Consider the following 12,102-nt stretch of genomic DNA (forward strand, 5'->3'; position numbering starts at 1 on the left):
GCGCAGCTTTTTTTCCCGCTCGCTTCACCATATTTTGTTTGTTGAACATGTGCGGAGAAGTAAAATTAGCTGCAGTTTAACTACTGCTGAACCTGGCTAGCGAGCGAAAGCCGTGGTGTATCGGGCATGTACACGCGGCTTGGCGTCTGTAACGTAGGCTGTGAGAGACTGCTAGGCTACCGCCGCAGCCGAACACGCCTCGTGTTAAGCTGCCCCACACTCTCTTCTTCACGGCAGTAAACATGGCACGTACCCACGCATGGGGATTGGACAACGTGCAGCGGAGAATGCCAACGAGGTATTTGCGCGGGGTAAAAAAATGGCCGTGGTTTAGCTCTGCTTAAACCCGGAGGGACGCGATAGCTACAGCTGGCCGAGTGGAACTTGGTCACGTGACCAACCACGTCCATCGTATTAAAAACCAGCGCTAAAAAACACAGAGGACGAGATTAGACACACGGAAGGCGTTGAACTCGCCCAATCCTCAGTTCTTCTACAGTTCACCAACGCCGTGACGAACCACGTGATCAGCCACGGCGCCGCGCCGGCGGCAGCTGCTCCGCACCACGTGACCAGCCACGTGACAGCGTGGCGGCGCAGCAACTGGAGAGCAAGCTGCCGGGCTAGTTGGTGATGCATGTTGTTTACTAGGAAGCGCAAACAAACGGACAAGGGTGGCGGGATGAAGCAGAGAGGCGGGACAGAGTAGGGGGGCGGCGCAGCCACAGGGTGGCAGCGCCGCCACGCTGAAGCCTCGAAACGCTACCTCAATGTAGCTATCGTTACAATAAAATAGACTCGTGCTGTGCACTGAAGAGCGTCGTCTTCATCAAATTCCATCTGCTCCGCCCCGCGGCACTGCCCACTCATTGTTTTACGTATACCACAAATCAGTGCTTTCGCAGTGGTTCGAATGTAGTAAAAATTCTCTGTAGCTTTTTATCATTAAGAAACAAGTTCCAGCAACAACAGTCAAGTTGGTAGAGAGGAGGTGAAGGCAAAGGGCGCAGAGGAGGTCCCTTTGCGCTATTTTGTTCTAATGTCTGATGATTACGTTAAGCATGCCCGTCTTCGTGTGTGCAGTGTGAAGAAATGTGCAATCGTTCAGATTCGCAAATATTTAATTCGTACGATAAAATCGAAAGCAATGCAGAAATCAGATACGAAATTAACCGATATGGGTCTATCGGATGCTAGGGCATGGCGAACCGCGCAGCCATGTAGGAATGCCGTGTGTCCAGGTCAATTCAAGGTAATGGCCAAGGTGTTGGAGAAGAGGTCTCCGTGCACAGAGCCCAACACCTTGAATCTTGGATTCATGTGGCAGTCTACTTGGCGAGTGAATCGCCCACGGCATCGCTTTCTCCTTCCTGAAAGAATGAAACGTTACAGAAATACGTGAATTTGCAACAGAACGCATCAGACTTATGCACTAAAGAAATAAGATTATTCTATGTTTATCTGTCCACAGGGCGCATAAGAGGCAGTACACAGGACACAAGTTATTCTCTAGTTCTTTGGTTTTCTAACGCCCACCGATATCCTCACAGACGGAAAGTTTTTAGAAAACCCCTTACCTACTTCACCTCAATTTAGTGTTGTGACGAGTTGCGAGGACATCAGCTGTAAAGGTCGATTCGCAATGGCTTTGTATTATCTCGACAAGCCTTTAGTACAGTGAAGTACAGTGTATGACTGATTAAAGCGACACGCGCTGGTCTGTCGTTTCCTATCAAAGATAGGAGCAAGAGGAAGCTCACAATGGGCACCAAAACCCAATATTACCGCATTGCGTGGCTGTTCTTCAAGACAGTGAGCGAGAAAGCATGGCAGCAAACGGCGTTCTTAAACAGACACGCTTGCATAACGCGGACTAATAAAGGAAATGGTTCACTTTGGACGCGAATACCAATCAACACACAAATTGCTGTGCGTTCCTGCGCTCAACTACGAGTAAACAGCTGCAATTCCCCTTTTCACATAAGTGGAGCATAATACACGCAGGCGATTAATAAGTCATCATTCTCATAAAATAATTATAGAATTGCACTTAAGTCTGCTTAACTGCGGAAACGCGAAAGCCTTTCCCTTTGCTATCTTTCTCCCTTCATTGTTCATTTTTATTTGAAATTTTGTTTTTCATTTTACTTCTTAATTTTCTATTTTCCGTAAATTTCTAATTTTTCTTTTTGATCTCAATTTTGTTCTTATCAAAATGTTTTAACACTAAGTGAACCTTCTCACGCATTTACAACGTCTTTCATCGAATGAGTGACTCAAAACCTGCTTCAAGCATGGCATTTATTTTCATTATTTCAAATTAATAATTTAATTAAGTGCAATTCATCAACCAAACTTTTCCCATTTCAAGATGTACTTACGCGCTACCTAACACAGTCAAACTTTTCTACATTTCTCTCCACAAAAGGACATAATCATTCGAACAAATTTTGCGGACACTTTTTTCTGACGCGACATAACCATATAATGCTTGCGCATTAGGAAGAGAAGCGAGACGTATGACGCGTGTCCTCGTTGCAGTGCGCTCTACGACTTGGTCGCCATCAGAGTATGCAGAGAAAAACTCGCATAAATAGGCCCTGGCGTCGCGTATCCCATTATGTAAATGAAGGTTATAAAAAGTTCTAATCCAATATCGTAGGAGCGTGAAGACATTTGCGTCTTGCTCCGCACTTGAGGATACCTCTTCGCGCACCACCCAGTTATCATAAGACCACTCACTAACCATACCATTTCAATGTCGTCGTAAGGGCGTACATATTCTTTTATGACTACAGCTTGCTTGTTTCACGAAGGACAAATGTATAGGGTTTTTAGCCTAAGACAATAAACTTTTACCTAAGGCAATTATTTACCTAAGAAATCACAATTCTTAAAAGTAGGCTCTTAGAGTTAGAAGAGCGCTTTTTTTTGACACAGAATTACCAGCGGTGCAGTTCATCAGAATTCAGCTAAGACTCGTTAACTAGAAGGCTGGTGAACTAATACTGAACAGTTTTTAGCTATTACTGTTAGGCCCCTTAGGTAACTAAGAGGCGTGTAACCCACCGTAAGTAATATCCATCAGTTTTTAGAATTAAGAAAACGCGGTTACCCGCCGCGGTGCCCTCAGTGGTTAGAGCGCTCGGCTACAGATCCGGAGCTCCCGGGTTCGAACCAGACCGCGGCGGCTACGTTTTTATGGAGGCAAAGAGCTAAGGCGCCCGTGTGCTGTGCGATGTCAGTGCACGTTAAAGATCCCCAGGTGGTCGAAATTATTCCGAAGCCCTCCACTACGGCACCTCTTGCTTCCTTTCTTGTTTCACTCCCTCCTTTATCCCTTTCCCTACGGCGCGGTTAAGGTGTCCAACGATATATGAGACAGATACTGCGCCATTTCGTTTCCCCCAAAACAATTATTATTATTATTATTTTTAAAACAAGGTTACCCTTGTCGCTGCGGCCCGACAGATTTTGGCTATTTCCAAGAGTTACGTGCACTTTAGAGGTTGCTTCGCCTGCAAGCTTCTCGAAAGCGCTTATAATTTGGGGTGATCTAGCCAAAATTTGTTGGGCCACAGCACCGAGGGTAACCACGTTTTCGAAATACTAAAAACTGATATTACTTATAAAGGGCTGCATGCATCTCAATAATTAAGACGCTTAGCAGTAATAGTTAAAAATTAAACTATTCAAAGTTAGCACGTCTTGGCGGCTGCGTTTTTATGGAGGAAAAACGCTAAGGCGCCCTTGTTCTGTGCGATGTCAGTGCACGTTAAAGATCCCCAGGCGGTCGAAATTATTCCGGAGCCCTCCACTACGGCACCTCTTCGTCCTTTCTTCTTTCACTCCCTCCTTTATCCCTTCCCTTAGGGCGCGGTTCAGGTGTCCAACTATATATGAGACAGATACTGCGCCATTTCCTTTCCCCAAGAAAAACAACCAATTATTATTAGCTGTATTGTGATGTGCTACACTAGTGACAATGTTTTGCTGAAAAAAGCGATCTTCTAAGTCAAAAGGCGTATTTAAAAAAATCTGCAAAGTCTTAGGTGAAGCACCCTGTATGTTAGACTGTTCTCTGGGAATGAACTTTTGCGTTTTCATTCTTTTCCAGCAAATTCAGACATCCACAAAAAACATACCAACCACCCTGTGACTAAGCCTTTGCTTGCCTGTGTTACTGCTCTCAAGTTTGTACAGAGCGAAGGAGGAATCAAGGTCTTGCCCCGCTGCAAAGTGTCTGCATACAGAGTCACCCTGACGCCACTTGTCCTCCTTCTCCTTTTTCTTCGCAGTATTTCACGAGCAACAGCGAGTATCAATATACCTTCGTCTCAAACTCGTTTAGATTAATACATTCAGCGTTGCGTGGTTTCCGTACACGTACTTGGTCTTTGGACTTAGCAGTGGGCATTTAGAAGGAAAACCACAAAGATACCTGTCGCTTTTGCAGGGAAAGGAGAGAGAAATACTTAGACTTTCATCTTGTTTCGTTTCGTTTGTTGGGGTTTAACGTCCCCAAACCGACTCCGGCTATGAGAGAGGCCGTAGTGAAGGGCTCCGGAAATTTCTTGGCCCTTCGTCCCACGCTCTTCAAGACAGCGTTATCTTCTGCTGTGTACCGGGACCACAAACTCGTTCATTCAGTCTCTGTTGTAATGATCACAGATTGTAGTGTCATAATGGTAAGAACTCAATCGAACAGCAATTGCAAGGTCGTCGCGTAGGAAGTCTTCGCAGAAACCAAGCACCGCCAAGTTCCATTCAGTTCAAGGTAATAGATAACCAGCCGCTGAGCGAAATCTATGAGAACGTCTTAGTTCACTGTTCCTGGAAGTTACAGGTCAAGCCCTGCCGGTAGGAATAGAAACACTCACCTCCAAATTAATATGTAAGCATTGTGTGGCTATGTTTGCGGTTTCGTGTCATCACGAGCTTGTCATCACGATAACGTCCGAACGAATTTAGTAATAAGAAATAGAATGGCTGCATTAGATACAGCATCATAAAATCTCGCAGGAGAAATCATGAGGTGCATGTGGGGTAATTAATTTACTAGAGCCAAAAATGTCCAAAAAGTGGGCGGGGTCGGAGCAAAAGTGGCGCTAAATTTCCAAGCACAGGAATTGGGCGAAGCTAAAGCGTGGCGCCAAATATGAAAAACCGGAACTGTGGACGCAGCGAAGCATGAAGCCAAATTTGTAAATTAATTGTGGCGCCAAGTTTGAAAACTGAAAATAGCCAAGAATAGAACTTGATTAATTTAAGCAAAGAGGGGCAAAGAGGAGCGAGGAGGCTTCAATGGTTACGCATTCCCCCTATGGAGATGGCGCAGCTGTTTTTTTATGATGAAAGGGTTCAAAACCCAGTGCGTTCCCAAAGAGCACTAGCAGTCCCTCCTAAAACGCTCGTGGACTAGCAGTTCATATCCTTAAGGTCTTTCAATAGGACAAATTATATACCTGCACGGCGGGGCCGACTCGGACAACGAAAAGCTCCCGAACTCAAGCGTCGTGGGTGCCGTCTTGGACCAAATGCTGCGCAGCTGCCCGGGTCTCCGCGAGCAGAGCGGCGTCCCGTATCTTCAGGCGCTGGAGGTCCAGGTGCTGCGCGGGTTGTACAGAGCCCCTGCCCTCTTCGAAAGCCTCCAGGTCCGAGTCGGCTGACCCCGTGGAGGGGGTGCTGGAGTACGTGGTGGCTTCTTTGCGCTGACACTTCTAGAAAAATGAAGCAAAAAAATTAGCATTAAAAGAGCGGTAAGAAAGTTGCTCGGCCTGGGCAGGGGCTAAGCGCATGTAATAGAGCTTATTGTTCGTTCCTGTTGAAGTATTTATCGTGATTTAAAATGCAATGACCTGACTTTCTGCGCAACTCAAGAATCTCTGAATAACCGAACCCATCATCTTCATTGCCATCACCACCCTCAGCCTACGTCTACTGCAGGACAAATGATTCTCTATACCACTGTAATGATATCGCGCTTTTGCCACCTGCGGCCCCCCCTATCAGAACTTCGGCATAACGTTTTTTTTTTGCTACTGTGGCCATTAAAGGAGCAGCAATATTGGATACAGAGGAACGTGAAGCATTGCGACACATGCGAAAAGAAGAGCTTGCTTTTACGACGTTGCTGAGTTTGCTGTTTACTTGAACACTGCGCAATACATCGGTTCACTACTGCAAGGACCTCTTTTGTCCAAGCGGGGGCTCATACTCTGTTGCAGAAGCCAGAGACATTTCCGAACCTGAAAAGAGAATCTCCTCTGAAATACGGAGTTTCATCATGATTGTACTAAAAATCTGATATTCACAGAATATACTGGTTCTTTCATCGAAAGCGGTCATAGATTAAAAAAAGAAGGAAGGCATGAGATGTATAATTATTGGTTTTTCAGCACAGTTATGCCAGTTGTAGTGCACGTTAGAAAAAGCTAAATGGTGCCAAATAATGAGTTCGTTAGCTAAATTACAGTAGCGAATTTCATGGCGGTTAGTTAGGAGCCTTATTGCTCTTGGATACTTGCAGGTGGCCGCATGGAATAGCAGTGTAATATTCTACAATTTAGAAAAAGTGCCATTGTTATGCGCAGTAGAGTTACGTATAAATTCTCTCAACCAAGCTAAAGCCAGGCCGCGGGTCACCCTATGGGCTCCTTATTGGCTCCACGGGACTCCTTATGGGGGTTAACCGCACCCTAGATGAGCTTATCGAAGCCCACCGAACGGTGCAGCTCGTACGCCTTTTATCCACCACTACGGGACGACACATTCTCTCTGGCTTAGGTCTCAACCCTACAAGCTCTCTCAGAGATATGCACGCCACCCAGGGGACAATTCAGTCCTATTTAACAATCATTCCAATCCCCAAAAACTTGCATCTGGTCCACCACCCAGCTCGCCGTGAAGCATGAGTCACGGCTTTGCACAAACACTGTCACGCACATAACAGTGCAGTCTATGTGGACGCCGCAAGATATGGCAATGAAGCCTCTACCTTGAGCGTAGTCTCTATTACACTCCACCCTGGAGTTTCTGGTTCGACCAAAGCTACATCTTGGTTCCGTACAACGAAATTTCTCTCCACAGTAGCGATCAACGGCTCCAGCATCGACCCCCCCCCCCCCACCCCACACACAAATCCCTCTAAAACTTGAGCTGATGGTCTGGCGCCAGCTCCAATCCCGTACCTTTATAACCCCAGCTAACCTTGCCCTTATCCACCCCGACTTTTTCTCCCCCGAATGCACCATCTGCGGGGCACACAGTGCTGACTTGCACCATATCCTTTACATTTGCTCTGAGCTCCAGCCACCCTCCGAATGGCAACTCACTGATATGGAGGGATGGAAGGTCAAGGTATCCAGCTCGGAACCGGCCGCACAAAAGCAGCTGGTGTGCTGGACACTGAGTCTCTGAGACCCGCAAACTCCCGGTCACCATACACAATATCAAACCAACCCACCACTATACGCTGTAATAATAAGGCTCAAGAATCAATAAAAGTTTTCACCTCCACCTTAGGAGCACAGCCACCGCTGTGGTTGAGCAGGAGTTCGGCTACTAAGCCCGAGTACCAGGATCCGAACCCGAACGTGGCGGCCTCGTTTCGACGGAGATCAAACGAAAAAAGCGCCCGTGTGCGATGTCAGTGCACATTAAAAATCTTGGCTGGCCGAAACTATTCAGTAGCCTTCCACTAGGAAATCTGTCACTTTCTTCTTTCACCCCCCTTCTCTCATCCTTTCCTGCGCGGTTGAGGTGTCCACCAATATGTGAGGCACTTGGTTTGGTTTGGTTGATGAGGTTCTGACGTCCCAAAGCAACTCAGGCTATGAGGGACGCTGTAGTGAAGGGCAGTGGACAGTTTCGACTGCCTGGGCCTCCCTAACGTGCACTGACACCATAGAGTACGCGGATCTCTAGCATTTCGACTCCATCGAAACGCGACCGCAACAACCAATATAGAACCCGCGTCTTTCGGGACAGCAATCTAACACCATAACCATTGAGCCACTGCGGCATTCTTTTCCTCAATGCAATTTATTTCGGGCAGTGACAGCGATCACGCGGCTTATGTGTCACGTGGTTTTCCCGCTTGCACTACGGCTTCCGCTTCAGCCTTCTGGATAGCCATCTACCCGCCGCGGTGGCTCAGTGCTTAAGACGCTGGGCGACCGAGCCGGGGTAATATAGTTTTAACGTGACTGCGGCGGCCGCATTTGGACGAAGGAGAAGCGCAAAATGCGCCCGTGTGGTGATGTCAGTTTACACATTCTCAGAGGGTGGAAATTATTTCGCAGCCCTTCCGCTGCAGTCTTCTTTCTTTATTCCTTCCTTGACACTCACGTTTATCCATTGCTCTGGACGCGGTGTAGGTGCCCACCCAGTAGTGACGTTACTGTTCTTTCCTTTTATAAACACCAATTTTTGTAAAACTCTGCTACACTCGACTCAGCGATTAAGTGCATTATTCCTAGCCCTTGTTAAGTAACTTGTATCTCAAAATCATTTCACGTCGGGGATCTCTTCCGAGCGATTTCGCACATCTTAGCATCCTTGTTTCAAAGAGCACAAAAAAATTCGGAGCGGTTTAACTACTGCTGAACCTGGTTATTGAGCGAAAGCTGTGGTGTAGCGGGCAAGTAGACGCGGCTTGGCGTCTGTAACGTTGAGTGCATTCCGCACACTGCACAGGCAGCGCGGCAACCCTGCCATCCTTTCAGGTGGCCGTTCAATTAATGGTTCATCGCGAGAAGTGGGGCAACCAATAAACGCTGCGCCCTATCCTACCTCCCTCTACAGGCGAAACGAAATGTCAAAGATCAATGACCGAGTGGTGTATCCCCATCCGACATCTCGCTCACTTGACGATCAACCGGCAACGCACAGCGAAACCGGCATTACATAGAGCAGTGAAGCTTTCGCTTCAAAAATGCACGTTGCTATAGCATTTATCCGGAGTTCCCGGGTTCGAACCCGACCGCAGCGGCAGAGTTTCTGTAGAGGCAAAACGCGTAGGCCCCCGTGTGCTATGCGATGTCAGCGCAACTTAAAGGTCCCCAGGTGGTCGCAATTACTCCGCAGCCCTCCATTACGGCAACTCGTCCTTTCTTCTATCAGTCTTCCTTTCTTCTCTGAGTCATCAGTCCCTCCTTTATCCCTTCTCTTACGGCGCGGTTCAAGTGTCGCAGAGATTCGGGACAGATACTGCGCCATTTCCGTCCCGCCAAAAAACAATTTTCAATTTTCTATAGCATTCGCTATTCACCACACCGGCATATCCAATGTTTCTTACCTGCTCACACTCCTCCGGGTCGGCCAACTCTTGCTCCAGGAAAGACGCATCCGCGATTGTTGCGGCGCTGTGTTGGGGCTCTTCTACAGGCCAGCGCAACGCAATCTTGCTCAGCTTGAGCCGCTGAATCGTGTCGCAGTGATTCAGGCGCTGGAAGCCGGGACGTTGCGCTGGTCGTTGTAGTCGAGGGCCGCCGCCGATGACCCCGAGGCCCCAAGAGCTGGTTGAAGCGCTGCTTTTGGGTGTGCAGGGTACATTGGCAGCCATGATGGTGCTCGAGAAGACGGCTGTGTCGCTAGGTCGTCTGAGCGTAATCGCAATCCTGTGCCCTGTTCACGAACCTAAGCGAACGCTCTGAAGTGGTAACTCTTAACGCTCATCGGCTGTATAAAGCTCCACCTAGTCTTCCCTCATCCGATGCGTAGCCGCCGTGAGCGTTCCCCTTGCTCATGCGCAGCGCGAGCCGTTCGGAATGCACCACGTGTCACGTTTAACTCATGCAGCAGCGCGAGCCGTTCGGAATGCACCACGTGTCTCGTGCAACTCATGCAGCAGCGCGAGCCGTTCGGAATGCACCCTCGAGTCTCGTGCAGCTCATGCGCAGCGCGAGCCGTTCTGAATGCACCACGTGTCTCGCGCAACTGATGCGCAGCGCGAGCCGTTCGGAATGCACCACGTGTCTCGTGCAACTCATGCGCAGCGCGAGCCGTTCGGAATGCACCACGTGTCTCGTGCAACTCATGCAGCAGCGCGAGCCGTTCGGAATGCACCACGTGTCTCGTGCAACTCATGCAGCAGCGCGAGCCGTTCGGAATGCACCACGTGTCTCGTGCAACTAATGCGCAGCGCGAGCCGTTCGGAATGCACCTCGTGTCTCGTGCGCCCCCTATCCGATTAAGTGTTTTTCCTTACTGTGAACGCTTAATGGCGCATTGGCCGCGAATTTACGGTTCAAACCCCTCCACGGCGTTCGCGTTTCGTTAGAGGAGGAACGCAACAGAGAGAACAACTTAATTTGCCACTTGGGGGTTGGGAGTAAGGGGGCAGGTGGGCCACACGTGGGAGTGACGTCTTGAGCCCACGATAAGAGTGCCAGTTTAGTCTTCTTGTCTGATCTAGCAAGAAGTTGGATCCAACCCTCCAAGCAGGGAGCTGGCTGTAAAGTTTGTGGAGGCGGGTTACCCTCACATACCCGCAGGATGTGCGCCTGAGTGGCAAACACTCCCTGTAGTAAGGACAGGCGGGGTCGTATTCCCCGTCAGTGATGACGTATAGCCTCGAATGACTGAGAATCGAATTGCTCTGCAGTCTGCGAAGCATGGTGGCTTGCGGTCGGTCGAGGTCGGGGTGCGGAGGCGGGTACACACATCTTGTACACTGATTGTGTGGATGCACTCCCGGCAGTCCCGAAATATCAAGTTATCCCTCCTGACATAAAAGCCCTCCACTACGGCACCTCTTTCTTCCTGTGTTTCGAGGTCAGCGCACGTTAAAGATCCCCAGGTGGTCGAAATTATTCCGGAGCCCTCCACTACGGCACCTCTCTCTTCCTTTCTTCTTTCACTCCCTCCTTTATTCCTTCCCTCACGGCGCGGTTCAGGTGTCCAACGATATATGAGACAGAAACTGCGCCATTTCCTTTCCCCCAAAACCAATCATTATCATTATCATCACTCAGTCCCTCGTTTATCCCTTCTCTTACGGCGCGGTTCAGGTGTCGGCCGAGGTGCGAGACAGATACTGCATCATTTCCTTTCCAAAAAAACCAATTTCAATTTCAATTTCCTTCCTGAAATTTAAAGCCAACTAAGTGCTCGTCAAGCCACTACCCAGAAATATAAATTTCATACTACAACCCAATCAAAAGCGAAATCCAACAGATTGATGCGATTATACGCAAAACATACAAAACAGCACTCCATCTACCGCATTGCACATCCACAGAGAAGCTTTTAGCACTAGGACTTCATAACAACTTTGAAGAACTGAGAGAGGCACAACACGTCGCCCAGTTGCAGAGACTACAGCAGACTCCGTCTGGCAGGGAGCTTCTGCAGATGGTGGGATGCAACGAACAAATACAAGAAATCCAGCGAACCGCGACTATCCCGGACGGCATACGGGGCACAATTAGAAGTGACCCCCATCCCCAAGAACATGGACCCCAACCTACACGAAGAACGCAGAAAGGCGAGAGCCGAGTACATCCAAAAATTACTAGCCCGCCAGACAACAACGGTGTATGTAGACGCAGCCACATACCACAAAAGGACGGGACAAAACAACCCCAACGCGGTAGCAGCTGTGATAAACTCGGACATGCGGGAAATCATCAGCGCGTCGCTACGGGACTGCACGGTCGTCGAGGCTGAAGAAGTGGCCGTCGCTCCAGCGGCAGCGGAGGGCTACCGGACTAAGCGATTCTTAACAATACTAACCGACTCTCAAACGGCATGCCGAAACTTCATGTTAGGCAGAATAGGTCACAGAGCCCTCCGCATACTACGCTCTGGGGACCGACCTAAACAAAGCACAGAAGAAGAACCAATAAAACATAAGATAGTATGGACACCGGGACGCGCGGGAGTGGAAGGCAACCAAGCGGTCGACAGGGTAGCTCGAGGGTACACTTTTTACCGAGCTCCCCCCACAAGCGTCCTCGAGGAAGCCGAACCTGTTCCTAGATATTACTCGGCAATCTTAAACCACTACAAGGGCTGCAGGAAATGGTACCCCCCACCACATAAATCTCTCTCCAGGGAAGATGCCGTCGCCTGGATGCTGCTACAGACGGGCTCATACTC

General features: G+C 48.8%; 1 long non-coding RNA gene across 1 annotated transcript; it reads right to left on the reverse strand.

Annotated features, from left to right (window-relative positions):
* Nucleotides 1-1,199: 1,199 nt before the first annotated feature.
* On the reverse strand, nucleotides 1,200-9,388 carry LOC144118983 (uncharacterized). Its single transcript, XR_013312210.1, has 3 exons — nucleotides 9,299-9,388; nucleotides 5,466-5,720; nucleotides 1,200-1,370 (listed from the first exon to the last, which is right to left on the reverse strand). It is a non-coding gene; the product is annotated as an uncharacterized LOC144118983 (long non-coding RNA).
* Between the last annotated feature and the right edge of the window lie 2,714 nt (nucleotides 9,389-12,102).

This window comes from Amblyomma americanum, chromosome 2 (genome assembly GCF_052857255.1).
Source record: "Amblyomma americanum isolate KBUSLIRL-KWMA chromosome 2, ASM5285725v1, whole genome shotgun sequence".
NCBI lineage: Eukaryota > Metazoa > Arthropoda > Arachnida > Ixodida > Ixodidae > Amblyomma > Amblyomma americanum.